The sequence below is a fragment of the Battus philenor genome, unplaced genomic scaffold, assembly GCF_028537555.1.
Source record: "Battus philenor isolate CCGP_79_NKW_IND1 unplaced genomic scaffold, ilBatPhil1.0.hap1 SCAF_5, whole genome shotgun sequence".
Classification (NCBI taxonomy): domain Eukaryota; kingdom Metazoa; phylum Arthropoda; class Insecta; order Lepidoptera; family Papilionidae; genus Battus; species Battus philenor.
Window position 1 is genome coordinate 6,714,680 of NW_027181715.1, and position 27,949 is coordinate 6,742,628.

At 30.8% G+C, this 27,949-nt stretch overlaps 1 protein-coding gene across 1 annotated transcript in view; it reads right to left on the reverse strand.

The window, feature by feature from the left end:
* The window catches only part of sick (sickie), a 192,650-nt gene extending 167,407 nt beyond the window's left edge, over nucleotides 1–25,243 (reverse strand). Inside the window, exon 1 of the mRNA XM_068772957.1 lies at nucleotides 25,227–25,243. The gene's annotated coding sequence lies outside the window, so the exon portion shown is untranslated. The remainder of the gene's footprint in view (nucleotides 1–25,226) is intronic.
* Between the last annotated feature and the right edge of the window lie 2,706 nt (nucleotides 25,244–27,949).

Consider the following 27,949-nt stretch of genomic DNA (forward strand, 5'->3'; position numbering starts at 1 on the left):
CCTAGTCCTTATACTTAACTGCCAATACGAAAATCAATAAAATCATAGAGTAAGCACCTTTAAAACGAACCCTCCTAATATATATATAATAATTTCTAACACAGCGTTCTTCCATCGACACATTATGCACAAATATATATTAATTTGTGTGATTGGTAATAGTTGTAAAAGTTTTATAGGGCTGAATGTATAGATCATTTATCACCAAAAAGGTTTAAATATTTTACACATATTTCCTTCCTTTATAACGTTATCACTCTGAAATGTGATACATTAATTTATGTTTTATATTTAAATGCGAAAAGCCATTCTGGCAGTATGAAAATTACAGCGACAGATAGTAAACATTAATTAAATTTTATTTTGTATTAATGCGACTTTTGTTAACACTTTATCTTATTATTACGTTTTCGAATTTATATATTCTGAAACCATTGATTATTGGATAAGGTATACCATACACTAATTAAGAGAAATTGGCTATACATTCAACCAGTTAAAGCTTTGACATCTATAACCAATCATCCTGTATATAAACGTTATATTATATCAAGACAAAATTTACAAAATAAAAGTCGTTTATTTAAGAATCGAGTCTCCGTGGATGTAGAATAAAATATACAATTCGACGAATTTTATAAATAGTCCATGTGTAGGTAAAATGAATCGTACAGCATTATTTGCTGAACCAAACGTTCGATAGATTTTTTAAAGAAAATCTAATTTAAGTTAATTAAATTTTATAAATTATTAATATATGCCGGCCGTTACTTTTGTCGTAAGGGTGTCCGAAAACTTTATTCTATTTTTGAAAGTATCATTTTTGTGCAAGATCTTATTACAAAATAACACATGTACAAGTTAATACAAACAACAAAAAAAATTTTTTTAAGCTGCGATCGTATTGAAATACATATAGTTAAATGATTATAAATATGTAAGTTAGCTATGTGTACATGCGGCTGTTTTTTTCTTCAAAGACAGTATTACCAAGGACAATATTTAATACATTATTTTGTTACACTGTTGTACTTTTTCACTTTTGTTCAAAAAAACTTACGTTTTCTTAAATTGAAATTAAATTACTATTATACTGAAAAAATAGCCGATTAAATAATTATAAAACAGACAATCGTTTAATAAATCAAATATATTAAATTAGTTTTTATAGATAGTTTTACATACCAATTATTAATAAGTGGATATAACAAGTTCTTTCTGTCCTGATATCATAGTTAAAAATATTTTGATGGTAGATTTGATAGTTAAAAATGATAATGTTTTAAAATGAATTTGCTTTTATAGTTTAGAATAAAACCCTGTAACGTATGCACCAAAGAAAGTTGTAAGCGGTAAATATTCGCTTAAAGTCAAATGTCTATGATAGGGAAATCATTTTAATTATTATTACACTGTCGACTTATACAGCCAAAAAATTTAAATAATAAAAATAATTCAATAACTTTGACAATTTTAACAGCAATAGATTTCATTTATGTTCACATTTGTTTATCAAATTTATTTCTTAATAAATTCGGTCTCATTGAAGCGTCCTATTTATAAAATGTTGCTAACAATTATGAATAACATACTCGTTGTCCTAAATTCCGAAGAGGAAAAGCATCAAATGCTCGTAAATGTAAGGATTTAATTTTGTTATTTAGTGATAAATCGATTACACGTTCTTTGAATCGGAAATAAAATCTAGATGTTTTACCAACCAGACAAATTGAACCATGCGGTCGACAATCTATCCTGTTGTAATTATACGGTTACGGATGTAATAGAGATCCGATAGATTACAATCGATTGTAATGAATACCTACACAGAATTTACAATCACAACACCCCGTCAATGTGAATCATAATGTGTATTCGACGTTCGTGTTATGTTTACCTGTATTACAATATTTATAAAAGAAACAAGCGCGTATTAAGGATATCGCGTCCATAACCAAAACATTGTGAATCAATGAATAGTACTGCAATGTTATTAGAGTAAAGAATGAATTGAAATTAAACTCAATAAATACTTAAATATTGTAGGTAGGTTTTCCAAAAAAGGTTAAGGTTCAATTGAGATTTTTTATTTGACATTAAAATTTGCTATTAAAATCAAAATCTTGATTTTGCTCCTACGTCTATAAATAAATAAAAAAACTAGCTGTCCCCCGTCCGCTACGCATAGTCAAAACTGCCTTTTGTAAATGTAAAATCATAAGATTTATACTTGTTGATTATTTTAAGTCAAAAAAATTAATACCTTTAAAAGTTATATTTTAAAACGTGCATTTTTATAATGAACGCCGCCTTGTGGATAAAATTTCGTAAATTCTGTTCTTAACCTATCTCTGTTTGGCAAAAGAAGTATTTATCTAAAATTTCAAGTTAGTAAAACTATTAATAATAGATATATCGTGATTAGTCAGCACATAAGTGGACATCTCTTGTACAGTGATAGATAATTAGTTTTAAAAACAAAACAATCGCTCAGAAAACTTGATTAACACCTTTAAAAAACCATAGACAAATCACTGTAAACCATGTTATCGAAATGAAGCGAACGATCGACCGTTTTAGCGCACGAGAAAACGTGCGTGTAACCGCTCCAGTGACACGCGTAGTCAGTGCGCCCGCGCTCTTCTCACTAACCGGCGATCCAGCTTAGCCCGAAACAGTTCCATTTACGAAAGCTCACTCCTGTTAGAGAAGGACAACGAACAACACCCATTACCAAAACCGTATCGGAAAATAAAAATATAAATAATTTTTTTACCATTGCAGTAAAAGTTCTATTACATTTAATAACCATTTAAATACAGGGAAAATGCAATAAAAACTTTGTTTTCCAACAGATATTTATATTACAGATATGTATTTTGAACCGATGATCCGTCATACTATTATTGTAAGTTGAGGCAATATCGCTAACAGTGAAATGTTATTAATTACATATGTTTAATTTAGTTGACAGTCTAAGTGAATTTGAGTCTAAACATGAACCATTCATTTATATACAACTGCTTAATACAATATATTATTTGTGATTAAAAAATGTCGGACAACTACTGACACAATTAAATGATTACAAACTATTTTTCATAATTTAACAAAACGCAGCTCCAATTTGTCAACCCGTTGGTCACTAGATGATGTTTATGGGCCTATATTAAATATGTATATAAACTCTTAGAGCCAATTGAATAGACTGCAGCTATTAAAGTCAAAAACCGTGATGTCAATAATGGTATAGACCCGGTATATCACCTAAATTGAGAATTTGGATTTAGAAGCGAAAACCTTTCTTTTTCCAAAATAATAAAAAAAGGTATTGATATTTAAATAAATTTATAAATGTATTTTAATTTAAAAAACAAAGTTCTTGTCGAAAAACTCTATTAATTACATATTTTTTATTTATTTATTAAACTACGAAGAAATAGAATTAAAATTCATATTGAGAAGCTGTGTAGTACGTGTACGTATTCAACTTCTAGCAGTAATTCACGCGCAGTAGACTTTAAAATTGCATTTCGATCGCTTCGTTTTAGCTTAGTATATAAAATAGATATAAATTCAGTTTGTAAACTTCTATTGTAGCTTACGAGGTTTATCTTGTCTTGACATCTCGCCACCCAACCCCCTGCGCCTCTCAACCTGTCACGAAACGTTTCATACCTATAAAAACCTTGATCTTTTGTTATACCGGGATAGCCTGTCCCCGCGTCCGGGAAACTGACACTTGACCTGTCGACGTATTTAGATCTTTTGTGTGAGGAATAAAGAGAAGCGTGACTTAATATATTACGGTAACGCTTAAAAATAGCTGTGAATTTGTAATAAATATTATCATATTTTTTTACCTTCATCTATGCCTCTAAATATATACTGATAAAAACACTTTTGTAATCATTTTAACACACCTATTACACATATTAAACTAAATAAGCGAGTCCGGATTAAATACAATTTAAATTCTTAAAAAAATAGTTCAGTAGGTTTTCAGTCCACATAGTAAATAGCATTCACATTCTGGTTTTAACCAAAAAATAGTATATTACATGAAGCGATTATTTCGTTCATATTTAGTACTGTAATTATTTTTTGTGTATAACTATCTGCTTTCATACGTGTATGTTTAACTGTGATTGTAGCGCGAATTCTATAAGATTGACGTATCCCCTCAACATATTTTTATATCAGTCCGTTTTAATCTTGATATCCATTAATACTCTGTATGAAAGGCTAACACAGGATTATGACCATTGCTTTTACATTATACCATTTCAACTATTTTATAACTTAAGGAAAAGAGTATATCCAATATTCGAAGTACATAACTAAAAATTACGTTCCTTTGTTACATTTATTTGATATTGACGATTGTGATAAATTACTGGCATTGATTTGTAGTTAATAGATTTATAGTTTAATCAAGATATATATAAAGACGCAGGCCGCTTAAAATCACTTGTAGAGACCTATGCACAGCAGTGTACATCTTTCGAGAAAAATTATGATGACAGTCATATAAAGAGCTTTGTAAGAAAATTATAGCTATGCAAATTATTAAAAAAATGATACAATCATAAGTAAGACTAAATCCGCAAGGTAACGCCTGATTCCATTAAATATTTTTTTTCTCAATTTTTTGGATATTTCAACGTACCTCTTTTGTCCTTCTTAAGATGTTTCATTCATTACTCTGTTATCCCTCTTATTCTCTTCTAATTCTTCACATACCTAAATATACCAATATTGTAACAAAATTTCTTTTTTTATTTTTCATCGTTGTTTTACAATTTTTTTATTTATTTTAGGACCTCTGTATTTACAATTGGAACTCGAGGAAGTCAGTTACATGAAGAGGTCTTGTTGCTTCTGCAAATCAAGCAGTTCCCTTCCGAGATGTCTCCTGACACAGTTGGAGCATCTGAGTGTTACGTTACGCAGGAGATAAAACGGCTCTTCTAAATGTACCAAAGACGACCACCAAGGGGTTTTCAGTGAGCAGGGATTCCACATATCCCTATAAATAGCTGAACATAGTCAACTTTACTTAAAAAAATGGTATTAAAAACTTATAACAGTACCTACTGTTTTCATACATTTTTTGCGGATAATTTAAGATAAGGTATTAAATAAATGTATATCTTTATTATTAACTTTACGATTTGCGCATAAAGAGTTTTATCAGGTTGGTAAAATTGCCTATTTTCTGATATTTTATACACGCATGCAGGTGAAGTGCGGAAATGCCGACCGCCTCTATTTTCATACGTGTCCGTTTCGCCACGAACGCCCGCTGCTTCCCCACATCAATGAGCGCGTCGCTATCGTCCGCCCTACCGCGATGTAAATTTACGCGGATAGACCGTAGTTGATACTTACATAAAATATTAACTAGTTGCTTTTTGTTTCTGTTATATAATACTAATGTTTTATTATCTCATGAATACACTTAAATGTAGGTCATGTTAACAAATTCTGTCAAAAACAAAAATATATTTATTACCATTCTTTCGCAGTACTTTAGTAGTACAAAATACACTTAATTCGCATTGCTTGAACTAAAGAACCAAACTAGGTCGGAACTTGTATATTTGAGCCAATATAAGTAAATCGTGGAAGTATTATAATTATAGTATATGTGTTGGGGATGTTTGAATGGATATGTGTACATGTACAATTGTGCTCTTGTTAATATTGTATTTATGTATGTGTATAAGTTCCAAACCATAAAAAACTGGAATCTAAATTTTGTTCTTATCTTTAGCATGTTTTATGTATCTTATATAGTAAATATAAAGATATTAATTAAACTTTAAAACAAAACGTTAAGTTAGATTTGTATATTAAGCCTAGAAGTAATAACAAGATTGAGGGACTGGTCGCTAATTTTGTTTTGTTAGAGTTAGTTGCCTCTTTCGTCTCAACCAATCGGAACAAATTCTTAATTTAAAAAAGTGTTTTATTTAATCTAGTACGTTAAACAAAAAATGCCGTCTATAATACAAAATAATATTTACTGGTAAGTAAATTTTGAATTCCAGACGTAGGAATTAAAATATCTATTTCTTGCAAGACCTTATTTATTTCAGCCGTTAGACGTCCCATTACTGGAAATAGATCTCTCCACAGATTACCAATAGAAAATGTATGGCGAAAACCTTTTTCCTGTAAGATAAAATAAAAATTATTATTAATATTATTTTAACAAAGGGTTTTCAAATATCAAGAATACTTGAAGCGACGGAGAGACACAAATATAAATAGGTGGTCTTATTTTCTTATTTATGACTGTTTTAGACTTAATGTGCAACTTTTTATGATAAATTTGTGTTTTATTGCTATCGTCGACAGAAAGTTCAGATGGATGTTCCTCGAACACTGCTCTGTACTAGGTATGTAACTAGGTTTATTACTACGATTTGTTTGTACATTACGATATAAAATTTGATAATAAATTACTTCAAACAGATTTTGTCTTTTGTTAAGCGATGGTGGCCTGGCGGTTTAAGTCTTCAATGAAGGGTAATAAATCGTGTCTTCGATTCCCAAAATAAAAATACCATGTGTGGCACATATGTAATAGATTTATAATATTATTTACTGCAAAGTATATAGGAAAATATAAAAGTATATTTTCTATTAATCTATTTACTTTCTTACTACTTTTAATACAATTTTTAACACGTCAAAAACCAGTTGCGTTTATATTTATGCGTTTAAAATTTTTATGTAGCCAACCTGCCCACATATCCGCGGTCACCAATTATTGTGCATATGGTGATTTGATATAGTTGTCTAAAATTGAAACAGGTAAATGTACAGCCTTTTGCTATCAATTAATGTATAGTATACGTTATTCTAAAACTTATAGTTTCAAAAAAAGTTTGGTTATTTATTGTTAGTAACCTGTTGTATTCTAATAAAAATATAATGTAACATATTTTAAAATGATCGCTCTATACAGTGTGATTGCAAATAAATGTAAAAGCAATAAGTCGTTTTGCTTACAAATAACCTATACATTCAAAGTTTTATACTTATCATTCAGTATATAGTTATGTGACATCTACCTGACGTGAATCTGAGTGAACTGCAACCTTATTCAGAAACTTTTGTCTGAAAGCAATAAGAAAGTAAACATAACGTCATTTTAAAATAATTGCATAACCATTTAAACATGGCATTTGCTTTTTAATAGATTTTATACGTTTTTCGCCATTTTATCTATATTTTTTCTTCCTAAATAACTATATGCTAAAAATAATGCTTGTTATAGCTTCTTTATATGCTATATGGATACTATTCTTTTACTTTATTTTATTTAAAATTATTACTTTTACTTGTGGTAATTTTATTTATATAAATAATTTTATATTTCACCGATGAATATTATGTATATATAGGTATATTTACGAAACACTATTTATTAAAACTACCGTATTAAAAGCTACAAGAATTAATGATAAAAATGATCACAGTTAATAGACAAATTTATTAAAATGTTAAAACTTTCATAATGTACGTTAAATATGTAAAAAAGACATTTTCAATGCCAAAGTAATATGGTGTAAGACCTTATGGACATTTAACTATGCCCATAAAAAGAGTTGCTAACCATTAATGAACGCCATTATAAAGCAACCAGCCGGAAATTAAACATTCCAACGAATAATAAAAATGTATAAAGAAATATGTATTTTTCTTAATTTAAAATTTTTGCCGGTTTTACCCTCCAATATATTTATAATAATATAATATATGAGTTATTGTTTTAACCGCATATTTCAATTTGCTGTAAACTGCGTCTAATGAAATAAAATTTGATACATCGTTACTATGAAATCTCAATAATACTTATTTAAACAGACAAACAGTATAACAGATAAATGTAAACATTGATTAAATAGTAATATTTACAATAACAGGTGTCCAACTCAATACGCATAATATCTCAGAGTCTATAAAGTACATGTAATATTATACATTTCATAAATGTTAATATTTTGTTAAAGATAACGGTACGTATTTCATCTATACATAAAAATTTCGTTCATAAAAAAATGTAATGACCGTACCGACGAGAAAAAGACAACTGAGTCACACGTCGTCTGGAATTCAGATCCCTTCTTTGAAGAGATTATTCACGTTGCCTGAGAGGGCAACCTGTATCATACGATCGATCCGATGTTCTCAGTGAATGTGCTAGATGTACGCCAGTGGGAAGTTTGGGACTGATGACTCATGAACTGACTCACTCACCTCTCCTAGCGGCTAAATTAGACGCAATGTAAATTTAGCATAACGCACTACGACTATTACGTGTAATTTTGTGTTGTGCAACGATCGATAACAATTGTTTCTAAACTGCATTTAACATCATGATTTGCGTAATCGCAAAATTGTATATAATATAAACAATGTTATCAATTTTTAGTAAACAAATAAGTCAGGAAATTTAAAGCCAAAAAATAAATTTAATATGAAAAGAAATAAATCGCCAAATGTGTTGTTTAGTGCGAACTCGAGAAATGCTTCACCAATATAGCCGTTTTTAAAATTTAATTAGAAGTGGAAAAATTTTAAGAGCAACCCTTAAACAAAAAAAATAGTAAAATCCATGCTTTTTAATTCCCTTTCAAACGCGGAATAAACTAAAACACTTCCTTAACTATCAAATATTTACACTACATTTTATATGTAATAGTAAATAATAAAAAATTAAATTAAAAAAATCTCTGATATACGTTATATAAGAATTTTTTACGTATATTATAAATAAAAATTCAATAGTAGCAAGTCAAGATGTAACAATTTTCTTTGTAATCGATGAACTTTATAATAATAAAATATCAATGCTGTATTTGCAAATCCATCTTTCCCATTAAAACTTTATTATTTTATTACACCTTTATATTATTACACCTTTATAAATATCTTACGGATAGCTTATAATACTGTTTATACAAAAAGTGGTACATATTTTAGACTACACATAATATAAACAGGAACATGCATCTGCAAGTATATTCGATTTGTTAAAACCATTGTCAATAAAATGACAGGCCATCAACTTCGAACGCTCCACTTTTAAAACGTTGCTCTTAATTTATTTTTCATTTCATTCAATTTAAGGTCCACGAAGAACGAATATAATCGAGTTGCAACAATCACAAAGCTATAAATCAAAATAATTTGGTGCCGGCAACAATTATTCGCCCAAATGGAGAGGCGGGAACTCGCGCGCTTGAAGGAAACACGTTTAATTAAAATAGAATACGAAAATATACGACTCGTGTGTATGTGTGTTATTGTGATGAAAACAGTTTAATCACAATAACACACATACGCGTGTTTTTCTGTTACAAATAAGATTAAACCTTACAATGGCTTTATAAACAATACAATGATATTATGCGATGTATTCATGACTTATCCCAGTTTTAAAATATAGCAAGTTTTCATTGATAACAGACAAAGAATGTCATAACTTATAAATTTATCCAAGGTATCCTATTAGACAAAAATTTACGACAAGTTCAAAATTATTAAAGTATACTTTTATATAATCACAATAATTATTATAAATCACAGTTTTTTTTTTGTTAAATCGTTCTTTTAAAAACAATCTTTGAAACAATTTTCTTTTTGATGTAGAAATTTTACACCAAAAAAACTTGCATTTATAATTAATTAATTATAAAAACAACTTTATTATTTAAAAAGTTAGGAGTCCTCTTAATAATTTCGCTGTTAGCCGTCTGACTTTACTTATAAATTAATATGGTCTAGACATCGTCAATTGACGATAAAACTGCAGTCGGTTGCGTAAATATACCAAACGTACATGTGGGGGGTCCGCGAGATCGCATGATGTTTTTTTTTGATTTGTTGAATGTTGATATACTTGAATAAATGACACACTTTTCTAAAGATGTTGATATTTGATATCTTAATAATAAATTATTGTAATTGTTACCCGTATTCGATTTATTTACTTATTTGATTTTATTTAAATCAAAACTTTTATTTACGGGTAAGCCCCTCGCAGCTCAATTTACTTAGCTCAGTCTATTCTCATGCATATAAAAAATGAGTGAATTAAGTGACGAGGAACAATTTTGCACTAGCGTAAATATTACACTTTTATTAATAATTGCAGTTTTATAATAATTCATATCTATGTAACGTAGTGAAACTTTGCAGTGCTTTTAAAATAGCGTTCGAATAGCAATCGTCAACTAGTCCTCCGGATGGCCTTCAATACACTTTGTACCACCCCTTGACCAATGGTCGCCATCTTGATGAATTTTTAAAAGTATTCCCATATATTTTCCAGAAGTGCCAACACACATAATCAAGTTTTTCAAATAAAAATACATTGTATTAAACAGTTTTGTTACTGCTAAGAAAGTAAAGTCGAAGATATGGAGTTCTTTTAGAAAACCATGAAAATATTTTTTTTTGTAATGGAAAATTTGTTTTATTCCATTTATTTAGTGGTCATCAAAATACTTAAAATGGTTATAACAGCTACGGCAAAATTCCAGCGTTTTTCATATATTTATAAATAAAAATAAACTGCTAAATATATTGCTAAACGCTAAATCCAAAGAGCGATTTTTTTCGTCTTTTTTAAAGCACGAGGAAGATTCTTACGGAGAGCAAAAACATAAAAATTTCAAAGAATTATGTAAAATATCTTTTCCTATACAAAGCACGGAGTAAATCACAGCACTTGTCCATATTCGTGAAAATATAGACGCATAACTTGTGTTATATACGAAATCTGTTGGAACAGTTAGTGACAAATAAATTTTAGTACATATTACATAACCAGAAACACATTTAAAATTCGAAGTAATCACGAATCAAAAACTATAAAACTAATCAGTAATAAACTCCCCAAACGTCGACGTGCCGAAAATGCAAAGGCTACATGTTTAAAGATAAAAATTGATGGCGCTTCAGATTCAAAGCACGAAACGCAACGGTAAGTCAATTAAACGAGCGCAAAATGTAATGAACCGTTAATGACGCACGTGGCGAATGCCAACAAATTGCTGCCAGCTCACATGCCCGTGCACTCCCCATGTACCGTGTAATTAAGAAACGAATGACCAAAACAAAGCACCACTGTCCGTCGATTTTGAATTATTTTCGAAATTCAAAATATCCTTATTCAAGTAGGTATTTACACGTACTTTTAAAACGTCATCAATTTGTCAATAATTCATCTACGGTACGAAGTTTGCAAGTAGAGTCGGCTAGTTACTTAACATTTGCCATTTTTAAATAAAATATTACAATTATATATTTGACATTTACTCTTTGTGCGGTATTTCGACAGTTTAGGCGTTAAGAAATTTTCTTCATTTTATATAATTCCGTCGACATCATTTGTGGGTTGAATAACCTCACCGGATGAACATTAGTGAGATCCATATATATCCGAGTTCTAACGTTTTGTATATCTGCTAACTTCCGCGACGACTGACCAACTTTTCCTCTTTTCATAATGTCTTAGCTCAAAGACAAAAACAAAAATTCTGCTATTTATAACTAAGAAATGAGAAACTACATGTTTTATGCCTCTGTGGTAAAGGCTTTATATAAGTGAAATAATAATAACCTACAAAAATTAATTATAATTAATAAAATGGATCATAAATACATAAAAAACTTAACGTAATTATATTGCTATAAAAGTGTTGTGATACTGCAATAAAATAATCTAGTGTACAAGTTTTGGTAAGTGCTAACGACAGTGTTCAAAAAAACTGTGAACAATGTCCGTATGTGAATAGCAGATGCTGCGAAGTATTATTAATTGAATCCCAAATTGATAGTCTTATAAGCATGATAGAAAAACTATATATTAACAATCATGATTATCATTATTACAGCCGCAGGACGCCCACTGCTAGATATAGACCTCGCATCTAGATTTCCAACAAAATCGGTAGGCTTCCATAAATGTCTTCTATATTCTAATGTTGCTGCACGTTGTTAGCCGTTTTGGCTTTTACAGCTTCATCGGAATCAGGGCTCGCGGATCCGAAATCTTCTGGGTACCTTAACATGGTCTGCCCACTATATGGCGGACGTCTTACGCTGTGCTTGATGATCCGCGGTCTCCATTCCTAAAACTTAAAACACTAGCTCTGTTCTGTGCGATATGTGGCCTACCTTCAGCCACTTCAATTTGCCATTCAATGGCAATGTTACTTACATTTGTTTCTTCTCATTCCTGATTCGATTTCGTAATGAACTTATTCCTCGACTTATTCCTATCTATGGACCTTTACAGTTTCATATTCAGTGACCACATTTACTAATTAACATTTACATAAAATAAAGTAATAGTTTCTAATAATTAAAATTAAATGTATATATTAGATATCAAATTGAAACTTAAATTATGTAAATGACATTGTTTGCACTGATGTATATATTTATATTAGCCTAGGAATGAATGAGGACCTTCGTATGTTAATTTCTCGTTTAGTTTACGGATATGTTATTTACAAGGAAAGTTTTATTTAATATTTTGGTGACTTTACTTTCAAATAATGTCGGTAAATAGTATTTTACGTACAATACAACAAACTATCAACGAAATTTGATTTTATTAATTTTAAAATGCAACGGTTGATATTATTTTAAAACAAAAAATACCTTTGTTGATTTTTTTGAATGTGGTATACATTCTTCTCTCAAAGTATGTTCTTATCTCAAAGTATGTTGTCCGACATGTTGGCTTGTCTTATTTCCCTCCGTGCGAGCCTCGCAGCGGCCGCAGCGCTGGCGCTGGCTATTGCTCACGGTGGCGACAATAAAACAACGTCACGAGACGGAACACATTCTCGAGCGTTTCCATGGTGATCGTTATTTGTTTGATGAATAAATAATATAAACCATAGTTGTTAAAAAACTTATACTATTTATACAATTCTCAACTGCCACAACGTATACACAAATAAATATGTTTATTTTTCATAAATATAAAAATATATATTGATTATTTTGACATTAATGAAGTAAGCGTTCTCCTGCGGACAAAATTAACGAAACATCGATTATTTTGATTTGGTTATTTCGATATGGTAAAGTATTGTTACAAGCAAACACTACACAGAATAAAGATTCTTTAGTATTTTTATAAATTTGTTCTAAAAAAACAAATGATAGATGTCGTTAAAATTTTTCATTTTGAATTATCGATTTACAATATTAAAATGTATAACTAATTTGATATTTTTAAAGTCCTTATTTCACACAGTGTTATTTGCATATTTAAATTATTTTATACCTTGATACATACCTACACGTAAATTGTACTTTAATTTATTGTCAACATAATCAAAAATAAATCCTGAGGTGGCTCTTTGGGTTCTGTGATAGTAACTAATGCAGTTGTATGTGTAACTCTTCTTGTATAGACGGCAAGTGGAATTTGAAAATTTTGCTTATTTTATAGTTAACTTTAAGAGTATGTTGGAAATAATTATTATACGTACAATTAATAACAAGGCCACCTGCGATTGACAATTAGCATAATACTCGATACTTTATCAAATTAAAGTTTATTTACTCTAATATGTTCATTCCTTCCGAATTTACAAGTGTTTAATACATTATAAATATCAATCGTATGCAACAGTTTGATATAGACAAAGCAAAGAGACGTTTATATAAAAAATGTTATTTTTTATATCAACAATATATTAAACTTGGTGGAAATCATCAAATCAGCATATAATTGCGTACATCTTTTACTCAGATCGTTTTTACGTAACACGTTTACTTTCGGGTATGCAATCGAAATTGTGAAATGAGCGGAAAAAATCGCCACAGCCGGTGTTGCCACTCGACATTGATAAAAATAGGTTCATTAACCTACGTATTTATTATGACTGTGACATGTAATTCTGTGTGTTTTTAGAAAAATTCACGGGAATGCAAGATTTCGGCGACCATCTTATTCTTTCGACTCGCGCTACTTTTATTGTATAGAAAGTCCCCTGATTACACGGAAAGGATATCGATATCGGGGAATAACGACACAGGGCAAAAGTCGGTATCCGCGGTACGGTCGCCATCTTGGATTTCGCAAATGTCAGATTTTTTCAAGGTCGCGTGAGGAAATGCAGAAACTCCGTCATAAGTCGCGAATCTCCATCTGTCTGAGTCCCATCCCTCCATCATCAACTCCTTCTTAGAGAACGGTCGCGTCAATGAGAGGGGGGAAGTTGCAGGTTCATAGATATTAATGTGTTCGCAACATGGGAATTGCTACGGTTTATAGTTATGTATTTGTCAGCCACCTCAACTCAGACTATTGAACAAAGACTGACGACGTTACAAAGCCGTGGTTATGAAAAAAGTTGAAGCTAGATATAAAAGGATGTATTAGGAATAGGACAAAGGACTGAATTTTCCCGGTCCCCTTTTTTCGGTTCGATTAATTCTCATAAAGCAACAGTAATCCGCACAACGTTTGATACGTATGTTACAGTTTTATAGCATTATGTAACATTAAGAATATTTAAAAAATATTATCTAAATGTTACAATAAATCATTATATTTTTAATTTTACAAATATGTGATATTATTCGAAACAGTCATATATACTGAAATTATGAGTTAAATAAGTTATTTAATAATAACATACAGTTTTTTTTGTTAAACGCTTTATTTTATTTTTAATCCCAAAACCATTACCCTTAATAAAGCTAGATAAAAAACATAAAATTAATTGAATTGTTACATTTATTGATTCTTTAAGTTCGATATCGACTTATCCAGAAAGTAGAAATACAATATTTTTATAGAGCGTGATATTAATGTTCTCCAAACACACGCAGCGCGTAGTCCTTAGACAAATACTCAATTAGTGTAGAAACAGATATTGTTACCATTTTAACATAAAAATGCTTAAAAAAAAACAATCTGAAGCTTCCATTGTTTATTTCACAATAGTCTCAGTTTTACTATACTATATTGACGAATTGTATTACAGATAATACGGTACAGTTTTTTTGTTAAACTCAATTTAAAAATTAATCAAAACTTCGCTGCATAAATGGTATTGCGGTATCATTCAATGAAACCAATTAAATGATGAAATGAATAAATGTATGGCAGTAAATATATAGTTCAAAAACCTGCTACAGGATTTAGTAACTTGATTAATTTGGAATAATATCGGCAAACAAGATGAGTTCGACAATCTACTGGTTGAGAGACTTTTTCGCTGATCTGATCAAGTCAAGTTAATAGCTATACTACCCGGAGGAAACTAAGCACAAGCTTCAGAAATGAACAGATTAATGAGAAGCAGAATTTTAGAGGAGAAAGGGAATCTTGTTTAGAGCGTAATTTGAGTTAAGTGATCATGTTTCAGGATGCGTGTTGATTTATTAAAGTTATTTGAAATGTTCTTCAGATAACCATAGTCTGTGCCAGTTAACAATAATTGCGTTACCAGTTCAAATAAATCTAAATGAACGGGTACGAACAGAGACGCTTCTTAATTGACACGACGGGTTAGTGGACCGCGTGGTGCGAAACAGTATCCCGCCATATGTTCCATTCTAATCAACATGACAATCTGCATCGCCTCTGAATGGCCGTAGGTTTAACAATTAAGAAGCAATCAAATGGAATACGGGAACAATTATTTTTTTGTCCGAGACCTAGAAAACGTCATCCTTTGTACTGTCAGAATAGACTCAATTTAGAGCATAACAGCCAATTACAGAAATATTTATTCATACTACAATCAAAAATAAATTTTCAGGAAGATCCAATATTTAAATATTTTACAAAATATATATGAGCATACCATACTATACGTTATTTGCGGAAAGAGCTAAACATACTGTATTAAGAAATTGATTCTCCATGATGTAAGTATTTGAGCAATGAAATATTTTTATAATTCCCGACAATGCAGGTAACGAGCCCAATATTTACACCTTACCTTAAACGATAAATTACTAATAGGGCTCCTGAAATGCAAATTTCTGGACATAACTTTGTTTTTCCTTCACCTTAGAATATTTTCACAAATTTTGTTAGCCTAGTTTCTAGTTTGACTAATGCGTCTTTAAGCCCAAATATGACAATACGATCACACTTATATTTAAATACAGAAAAATGTAACAATGCACCTGTTGTATGGCTTGCTGAAAACATCACCATTCGGTCACAATATACACACATTCTGCATAAAACTAGCTATTTATACCAAAAAAAAATAACATTTCATGATTTATATCTTTCTTATTGTTATTGCACCGAATCAATGTTTCCATTCTCAAAGAACTCAACATAAAAGAGAAGTAATCGTCGACTGTGCAAATAAAAATCCTCAAGTTCTTTGAACATGTCACCCGTAATAGACTCAATGGAATGTTTGGTGATGCAAGGCAAAGTGGAAAGCACGTGATTTCGATTACGCTCTCTAACAAGATAGATAGATCTCATTGAAACTGCCACTAAAACTATATAATAGAATGCCTTCACATCGCCAAACATGGAGCTGCATGGCCACGCATAGAAACAGCAGCAGGAACACCAGAATCGACCGAAGTAAGAACAGGACCCGTCTGACTAGAAATCACGACTGCGAAAATTAAGAGCTGATATCTTGGGTACATTTAGATAAATAATATGTCCGGTTGGAAGAAGCTTGATGTATTTCTGCCAGAAAAAAAAAATAAAAAAATTAAGACCTTGTGTGAATGGCTGAAAAACTTTCAAGATGCAACTTTCGCATACCTAGAAATTTAGAAGATCCAAATAGCGTCCTTCCTTTTATATTTAATAAATTGAAGAAGACAAAGATGTTTACAAAGTCTCAACTAACATTGACGTTTATTCTATTTAATATTTATTTAATTCTAAGTTAACTACCATAAAAGTAGTTCTCATATGACTAACGTTAATGAATAAGAAGTGATGTGAATAATGATAGCACACAAACACGTAATTACGGTCACAGAGTTTGTAATAAAGAAAGAGCGTTTGAAAAAAATCTCTATATACTTTGTACATTCTATTCAAACTGCGCACAAAGGGAGAACAATAAAAAATACATGTTCATTTTCGCTTGCGGTAATATAAGAATAACAGCGGGATTTTCGCTGGACCCCTCGTAAACGGTTCGGGAAAAGACAGTGTTTTTCATATCGCATCGGTCCTATGCATTAAGCACATGCGATCCGCCCGAGCGAAAAAGCCCGTAAAACCAATTTTAAACGTACTGCGTCGATTTTCGGGAGGGAATAACAGGCTTTATTTGTTTCCAGTAACTATGCTGAATATGGTTAACGATGAATCCGGCGGATTTTAATTGATCTGTTGTTTGAATTGTTCTGTGCTTAATAAAAGCTTCAACCAAAAGCATTCGCTTTACGTGTTAATATATTCACATTTACCTTATCGGTCTCGTACATTCTTTCTATATACATAGACACACACACGACAATTTCTTGGTTACTATCATTTTAGTTTTTACCAATTTAATGCTAATTTTCGCTACCACGTTTGTAAAAACTGTTTACCTTCTCATGCGTTCGTTTTTTATAGTTTTTTATACCAAAGATACGAAAAATCATTTATTTACCAAAAATATTATTTTTTAAGTATGCGTTGCTTTTTCTTAGATTTAAGATACACATAGTATAAGTAAAAATAGTTCTAGTGTAATCTATTTTAGAAAAATGAAAGCTACTTACGTGAAAATATCCATAAAACTCATATAAAATTGGGAAATATTTGAGTTAAAAAAAAAGAAATAATGTAGATGAAAATTGAATCGCAAAGATAAATATTAAAGTCAAATCCTTGAGCCCTATTACGTACGACTTTAAAAGTCATGACATTATTTACTCTATTTCAAATGTGAGCCCTCGTGTATGTTGGCGCATGAATTGTAATCATAACTTTGTTTCAATACAAAATTAAAAAAATTAAAGGATTTTTTTGTACGTATTCATTATTTATTTGTACGAAAACTAAATACATCTAAATTAATTTCTTATTTAAATCATTCATAAAAGAAATTGTACTAAGGTTGTCTATGCCAAATATATTTTTATATGTTGTTAATTAAAATACGAAGGGGTTTTTATTTTAATTTCTACATATAGCCTTATTGAAACTTTTTATCTTTACAGATAAAATTCGCTTTCTTCTGCTGTCTAGCCTTTCTGTCATATACTACTGAATAAAAACTGTAATATTCTATGATTACTATTCTTAAGTCATCAGTTCTTTGCATCTATACTCACCAACGACAACTGATTATAAGAGAAGCCCTTTTAGCAATATGCAGAACCAAATTCATTTAAACTTTAATTGTCAATAGCCGAGTAACGTTGCCGTTGATACGTCTCGTAATGGACATTAGCAATCGATCCGGTCCTATTCGAAATTTATGTGGACGGCTTATGTCCAGTGAAAAATTTACTTAATGATGAATTTAAAGAGACATGGTGTGAATCTCTCCGGCACCCTCGGATCGGAATTTTAATCACGTACTGTCCTTTACGAAAAGTCCTAGGAGCTAGAATATAACGACTTGAAACTAGGCTGCCGAAAGCTATCGAGTTTAGTTACTAAAAAGAGGAGTCTAGACCTTTTATTGTTATTTTTAAAAAATAATGTTATATTTCTTATATTTCTTTATTGTACATGCTAGAAAATATTTTTTGTACATTTATACATAGTTGCAAAAAAGTACAATCGGCGGTCTCATCATATGAGGTAATTTCTTCCAGACAACCATAATATGGAAACAGTAGAAGAATAAATAACGAGTATTACCGTGTCAAAAACATACATCCAGACATACATCCATATTTTTATATTATACACACATATAAAAAATTCAGTATTATATAATCGACAAATACAATAATCACAAAACATCAAACTAACTTGGAACGTGTTAGCCTTAGAAAGAAAATCCAACTGAATTAAAGGATCAATAATTATTGGTCTAGTAAATATTTTTTAACCATTTTCTTAAAAATAAATAGTGAATTAGCAAATCTTTTTATAGTATCTAAATTTTAACACTCGCTTCAAACCGAAAGCGCCGAAACTGTTAATTCTACCCAGTGAAAACCGCTAAGACACGGAAAAAAAATTTAAAGGTGTTTTATTCCGAGACAGTTCTTAAGCTATCGCTATGTACATCCATGAACATAATGACACTGTGTTAACACACATCGACACAGTGACGGTAAGATATTTTATCCGAGGAGGGTTTAGATTCCTTTAGATGTTTTTCTGCAGTAATGCCAAATCTGTGCGCCTATTGTGGATTAAACAACAATCAAGAGGACATAAAAAAGATGAAACAGGCTAAATATAAATTACAAAGTACGGTCTCAAAATCGTTAGATGTACTTAATAAGAATAAAAATTGTGTCTAATAAAATACAAAAGCATACATTTCTACTTGCCGTTGTTGTATAGAAAATACTACAGAGACTAGCAGTGAAGCCTTAAAGTTGAAAACTGGCAGAAATTTAGCCTTTCCTAATGGCACACACAAAATTTCTTTTTTCAGACCACTTTCGACGATTACAATTCCATAACTACTATTGCACAGTGAAAATTCGTTTATTAAATCTATTTAATAATTTAGTGTAAACAAAAAAATAAATAAACATATACTGGCAGACATGCTAGAACATGGGAAATCGTCAATGGACTACCACATTAAAATTCACAAGCGTATCCACAGACGAGCGAAATGAAAACAATAGGACTCACGCTTCTATGCAGAGGTTTCAAACCTTTTCAAACGTTTTCATAAAATTCTATAACATCGTGTGTACGTTTGTTTGAGGAATACTAAAAAATGGCAAAAACAATGTGATAAAAAGTTAATATGTACTTCAAATAAAATGTTTCTAGGAGCTCTATAAATAATAAATATCTTAAAATTAGTTATGTATTTTCTGACATTTTTTTTGTTTATATTAAAATAATCAGCAATTAACTAAAGCAATAAAACGGCTCTGATGCATAGACTCTTTCTTTGAGTCTCAAGCAAGCTCAAAGTCGCTTAACGAGCTATGGAGAGATTCATACTCGGGAACCTACAACGATATTGAATCAAAAATGATAAGATCCATAGATGAGTGAAAGTTTGAAGACCAGCGCATTTTGAAGTTGAAGTGGCAATGACATCCAACCAAAAGGCATACAGACGACCCTGTTAAGATCTTCAGAAAACGCTGGATGCAGGCCACTTTCAATCTGTCTTATTGGAAATCTATTAGGGAGACCGCTGTTTAGCAGTGAATGTCCTATCGCTGAAATAATTGTGAATGTATGATAAACTCGAACAGTTATCAAATTTACACCAAAAATATTTCACACCTCTGCTTTCACAGAATGAATGACGTTGATATGTAATCAAGGATATCGAAGCTACACATTGGCTTTGAAGATCGCCTCCTATAAATATTGTTTACAGAACCGTGTTAGTAATTCGATCATGATGGTATTAACACTAGTCTAGACGTGAATACAAATATTTTTTCAATGCAAGGTCAGATTATAAGATATGCTACATCGTTCCTCACCGAGAATCCTGTTGGAGTTTTATGTAAGCTCTTCCATTCAATATTACGAAAATGAAACTCAATTTGTTTCATTTACTGTTTATAATCGATTTTTTTATTGGACTTTCACGGCTGTCTAAATGGCAGTTGAAGATTCCTCGTGGTAAAGGTTGCATAGGTTGCCTAGTCTAACATATCTTTTAAGGTAGCAAAGTTCGAAGGCTCCCAGAGCAGCTTCGGCTCCTACATACTACTTTTTTACCGAATTGCGAGGCCGTTCACCACTTAGATTACTTCGGCGGACGCTCTATGGACAGACTAGGCTTAAAACTTTAGGAATTGGTCTTGGGCTCGCGCTAGTTTATAATACACGTTTATCAGTCCGATACAAAGGCGATCTTTGTCTTCGGAAAGTGTTAGCGCTGGGAGGAGAAGTAACGGAAGAAACTGCTGCAACGCTACTATCTAGTATGATTGCGGGATGCCATCCCCTGTAGTATACGATCCGGTCTGCTTTTTCTCTAAACCAGTTACCTGCATTGTAAGAAATTATTCATTCATACGAAAAATCAAAACCCCTTATGACTTATTTTGCTTTTCCATCTTTACAATTACATCGCGATTTACGATTTGTACTAGCGACATCTATTTACATAAAAATAAACTATAATTTAAATACAATTTAATTTAATGTCAACGTTAATATTAAATGTTTTAGTCGGACATAATAGCAAGAATAATCTTTCCCTTTTCATGTGATATTTAAATTAATCACAAATAGTAAATTAATAATTCACTTTAAATATATATAAGTACAATATGTACTATCTTTACGCTGTGAAAGATAATAATATTTTGATTGGTTAATATATATGGAGCTCTAAATAATAATTCCTTTCTGAAGTATTTATACGTAAATACAAGCTTAAGAAAACTGATTTCCCTCATTCATCTTAAAATTGATTTAATCAGCGAATCATATAGCACTTCGTATCTAAAATAAAAGCACGTACACCCCAATTCTGTCACAAACAGATTGTTCTAGGGTGAACGATCTCCTTCGTCTACGACCCCTAACTACTTCCTTTGTATAATTAGGCGGCTAATAAGTACTTCTGAAATATTCAGCGGGCCGAAAGAGACCTTATTTTTCCTTGAACCCGTCAATAGTGATTATTTGACCCTCTGTTGATACATCCGTTAGGGAAAGTGCTCGGATTGATATTATCAACGTGCAAAAACTTTGTATGACATCAATTTTTTTTTATAATCAAGTAACGCAATGGCTAAAACATTCACGACAATAAATAAAAGAATTTATTATAAAATAAATAACAAGAACATTTTATTTTACTTCACACTTTTTACTACTAGTCGACAAAGGGTAGAGAGATAACATGAAGGCAAATGTGTAAATAAAATAAGTTATCAAAAAAATTAAAAAACATTTAAAATACTCTTCACAAATCATAAAATCTTTATCAAATATTAAATTAGTTAATAGATACTTCAACAGGACATAACAGTATACATTTTACAAATTTTATGACTATACACAGTAATATCATTGTTTTTCTTAACAGTAATACCTTTAGCGATGGTTATCGTTCTTCTTCTGTTTAGCTTGGGTAGGTTAAAACGATTGCGGCATATTAACCTTCTCAGTTTTTGCAAAAAAGAAAAAAATAACAGTAGTATAATTAAAACGAAAGCAATGAAAGATACTAATAATTATTCAAAACGATGACATCGTTTTATATTATACATTACCCAAAATTTTGATAAAATAATTTAACAATTAATGTAAGATTGTTTTAAAACACTGGTTACTTTTACATATGATCGTAATTATTCTATAGAAGAAAAAAAATGTTAAGGTTCAAAAAGCCCAGCGAATATCTTTTACAATCTTTAAAAAATAAATTTTCACTTGTATGTTAACACCACATACGAGTATATTTCGAGTACATTTAGAAGGTACTCAATGTCAATTCTGATTCAATTTACTTATTGCACTCTATATAAACAGTTCTGTGCATTATAAACAAAGATAAATTTGTCCAAGGGTGCATCGGTAATGTACTTTCTAGAAAGAAAAATATTACTTGCTATGGGGAAGAGTTATAACTCCATATAAATGTTATTCTTGTTTTCACTTTCTGTCGCACCCATATCCATAATGAGTGAAAAATTAATCTCGGCAATCCTATTAATAGAGGAGAATACATTATTTGGTATATTATGATTCTTTCCTTAACTATAAAAATACTAAATTAAATTTTTTTACCCTCAATCTCGGCTAATAACAATGCTATTTAGAAACCAATTTATTATCACCAGCAATTTTAGCAGTAATCCGTTCGGCTCGACGTTTTCGACGACAAATACGAACATCGCTAAAAATTTTATTAATAATTAATATTTTCTATATACATAGCTAACACTTGATAACATGTAATAAAATCACCCAAAAAATTCAAAAATGACGAAAAAATTGGCTAGAGTAATAAAATCTTTTTATAAGCACTCAAAATATTTAAAACAACGTATATTTCATAGAAAAAAATAGAGGTCTAGATCAATCTACAAACTTAATTTTCTCCAAAGCTAACGTAGTAATTAACAGGAAAATAACCCCTAATCTACATAAAACACCCTATTAACCTACTGGCTAAACAGATATGGTTTAAATTTCTACCTGAACGTGATATCACCGGTCCATGACAGGCGTTACATACATGCCGGTACAATTGCTCATGCATATTCAAAATCGCCTGGGGCGCCGTCGGTCTGGAGGGGCTCTAATGAAGCTTTCAGTGGCCCATGGGTGTATGTTTAGAAAGGAAATTGAGATCTTGTTGAAAATAAACACTTTATTTTGCAGATTTAATTATTAACTGCGTAATTGTATTCATTAATCATGTGAAAATGTTGTTTCACTTTATTAATTTTGACTGGATGCAAAATTAAGTCAATTCAATATTTTTATAGTAACTAAGAATAGGTATAATATATAGCTACTTCCGCTATACATAACGCATTGCATAGCGGAAGTAGCAATATATTAGTCCCTTTCTTAGTTAGGATGGACTGCCGCGAAGTAACGCCTGATTTTATTACATATTTTTATAGTAAACATATTCAATTACTCGCATATTTTATAGCAAAAGATTCAAAGCACAGTAAGAAATTAATAAATATCATAAATGCAGGGACTTTAATAAACTCAGAAATATATTTCACGAGCGCAAAAAAAAATTCGTCCGTATGTATTATTATATAAAAATTGAATAATAATCTCGTACAATGTTTTGGATTTCAGTAGTTACATTCTAGAATCTGTTTGTTATAACAGAGTAACAAAACAAATTAGTTAATGAAAAATACAATGTTATTATTACTAATTAATACGTTTTTGTTAATATCGTAGACATAAGCTTTCCAAAGTATCTTTAAAGTAAAAAGCTCTCTACGACTTTCAGCGAAAACGACTGGAATTACATACACCATTACGTTTATATGAAAGGCTATCAACATCTATAATCTTCCTCCGTTTTTCCGTATCGCACGATACAAGGAAAAGAAATAGGGGTGACGATCCGGCTAATGCCCGCAAAATTATTATTGTGACCAAAATGTCGAAAAGAATATTGTACATCTGATACTTGGGGATATTTCCGATTTATTGTATTGTGTTCAGATGAATAATGTTCCCGTTTATGTAAAAACCTTATGGTATATAATTTATGTACATTACCATTATAACTGATACTTGTTATGATTTTTGGCACTAGATATGTAAAGTATAAACAATAATTATTACTTCTTAAACTCATGCAATTTGTGATTTTAAAAAAATTAAAATATTTATATTCGTGTAGAACTATAAAATTCAATATGTATATACTAAACTTGAATCAAGCGACGTTTACTTTAGTAGACTTATAAATTCTCGTAGACACCTTGGGGTGCTTTAAATTGAAATTTTCATTTTCTTTTTTAAACCATCCACCTTTCACCCCAGTTACCCTCCTTAGATTTGCATGCACAATTTTTACTTTTCGACGTTGTTTCGAGTTTTCAGTTGTATACTTTTACTGCGACCGGAGCAGGAAACATTTACATTTTTTACACGCAAAAAAATGAACGATGTATTTTTGATAAATAATATGAAATGAAAACTTTTTATTAAACTAATAAACATGTTTTAATAACATATGTTGATTAATGGTATACATAAATAAAAAAAATAATCGCCTAATTGCTAAGTGTAGAACTTTACACTCGTTTATAGTTTAAAATTCGAATGTTCTTATGGATGAAAAAATATTAAAAAAATGGTACGAACAACACTTTTATTTTTCAAGAGAACTTAAAAACACGTTTCAGTATGTTTATAAATGAAATATATCGTATCAATATTGGTAAAGTCTTGCTATGAACAAAATAGAAGATTTGTATTTGTACGTCCTCCTTGTTTATTGTTAAAACATTTTTAATTAAAAAAATGATAAACTTGAAATACTTTTTTTTCTGTCTGACTGTGACAGGTCATTTACTTTTGATATTGCGAAGTATGTCAAGATACTTAAAATATAAAATGCATAATAAAAATAACGTTACGTCACCTCGATAGTAGTTTTCCCCGAAGCTTGCCATTTCATGAGGTGTTCACCCTTGAGCGACCACCCGGGAGCATAGCTGATTAGCCCCCCGTTCCCCGCCGATGCCCCAGCCCCCGTCGCCCGAGCTACCGCGTCCCCTGTCGTCTCAGTTTTCGACTTCTTGGGGCTTGTCTGAAGCCTAAAGAAGCTTCGCCCATGAATCTTGCAACTTTTCGATGGGGAGAAGAAAAATGAGCTTTTCTTCGGTGATTTTTCTTGCTCATCGCTTGATTTCGATACAGCAGTCTCTTCCGGTCCTACTTCCTGTACATCAATTGAGTTTTCAATTGCACCGCTCCCTGTCGCCTTCGGACCGGAATTTTCATCCGCAACGAAAAGTAAAGTTCGCTGCACGAACGGCGTCGCCTTGTTATAAAATTCGTACGGTTCAGGAACTTTAAAGCTCGACGGAATGGTTGTTCGATGAGGTTTTGAGAATCTACGCTCCATGTATTTTCTTGCCATGTCATTACTTTAGCTAAATTTAAACTATTTCACTTTTCAACATCTTCATTTTTACGACACTTCAATATTTAGTTCTATTTCCAAAAGCATACTATAAACTTCAGATATCGCAGTTCCAGTGACGAATGGGAATTTTAATAAAAAGATGCAAATGTTTTAAGAGTCATTATGTACATTAATTTTATGAGTTAACTGCGATTAAATATAAAAGAGGAAAAGAAAGGGAATATATAATTCACGTGCGTTTAAAATGAAAGATCAAACTAAATAAACGATTTTTAGTTTAAACCATATTTAACTACTTATTTTATTATATTTGCAAAACTAAGACTATTTATTTATTTTAAATAGGTACGTCAACAACAAAACATGATATACGCATACTTTTTAATGTACGCCTATTGAAGACTTGAACAGCCGTGACTATAATTTTATTAGCTAAAATACAAACATTAACCAATGAAATAATAGAAAAATAATTTCAAAGGGTATTTTAAATAATAAAAAAACAAGACACGAACAATCTATCTATTCACTTAATAAATAGTGAATTAGACATAATAATTAAATGACGTTAACTAAGTGTACACAGAAACTATTTTGTTGAAAAGTTCACATCGTATAAAAAAAAATTACTATCTATATACGTCTGGACGATTTATGCAACTGTCTCTACCATATGTAAATCGGTATATCTCAGCGTTAAGAGGAAAAATTATTTTACAGAAGTTTAGGCGCATTGCTTCGAGTTACAAATTTTCACGCGGAGGCTTTACTCGATCGATCGTGGTGCGTGAGTAAACACTGCCGCCCCAGCTTTATGCGTGCAAAATATTATTCAAGTTGCCTTGCTGTTCTTATATCTTATCGGTTTGCAGTAAGGTTTACAATGGATATAGTTAAAAGTTTTAATAAATTGGCAAAGTGTTTCTGATGAGTAGCAACCGAGAACGGTAGACTTTGAACATTTGGCATAAATTTTAAAGTACCGAATTATATACATATCAAAATAGGCTTACAAAAGGCGTTTATGAAACTAATTTGTTTATAGAAAATTTTCCTTGTTTTGTACAGACTGTAAATCGATACGTAATTTCTCACTTCGGACCAAATTATCAAGCTTGCATTCGCCCAACGAACTGTTCCCAAAAAAACGAAGTCGAATTAGCAATAAAGAGATCTATAGACAAACAAGTAGTTACCACAATAAACCACAAAACTGACACGTTGTCACGAATGGCCATGAAAAGAATATAAAGAGTGCAAAGCAGATAATCTAAATTTTTTTGAGTGGATATCACAGATCAGGAAGCGCAGCGCAACGAAGACTTCCATCCACGATGTGGACAAACAAACACTGAAACACACTGAAAGCATGCCGCTTCTAAGCGGTCTGTTGTAAATATATAAGGCAGTATTACTTGCAAACAAAAAACGTTTATCTATTTAAACGTTCATTATCATATTGCTGTTAAAATTTTGCTATTAAGAACCAACAAAATCGTTTCAGCTGTAACGACAAATAAAATTTACTATTTTAGGAATCACAAAAAGTTTATAATCAGAACAAGGAAAGATATAAGAAAATAAAAAAAATGGTCAAGTTTATGCACATATGTATTGATGTGTAAATGTTATCGAATTTATGTTATGTTAGGGTCCCCTCGGTCGCCATTCGTGATTCCGATTATCTGTATCGGTGCAGGCGGTCAATCGACTATTAGACGGACCTTAGCTGACTGTGCACGTTATTATATCGTTCCGTTTCAAACTCTCACAACGAAAACATCTATAACATATTTAATTAAATAAATAAGCCCCGCATCAAAATATATTTACTTTGAGGATTAACGAAAATCCTTTGTATGATTATACAGCGGATTATAAAAGGTGTAAAAGTAATGTTTAGTAGTACTATCTATAATGTTTAAAAAAATAACGTACCTATAAGATAGAAGAAATAGCGTTTTCAAAATTAAAACTATTACATATTATTTTTTTACCGTGCGTGACAGTATACTTAGTCTGAAGTTAGTATATCGCATTCCAATAGAAAAAAATAATTAATGTAACTTATTATTTTTTCATAGTCATCACTTTATACCATTTGATTGTAATTATTTAAAATATTTATACGGAAAAATAAGCTATATATTAATGTCTTAAAACCTTTTACACATATAATCAATCACCAAGTTTAGGCATCGTGGGATCAATAGTTA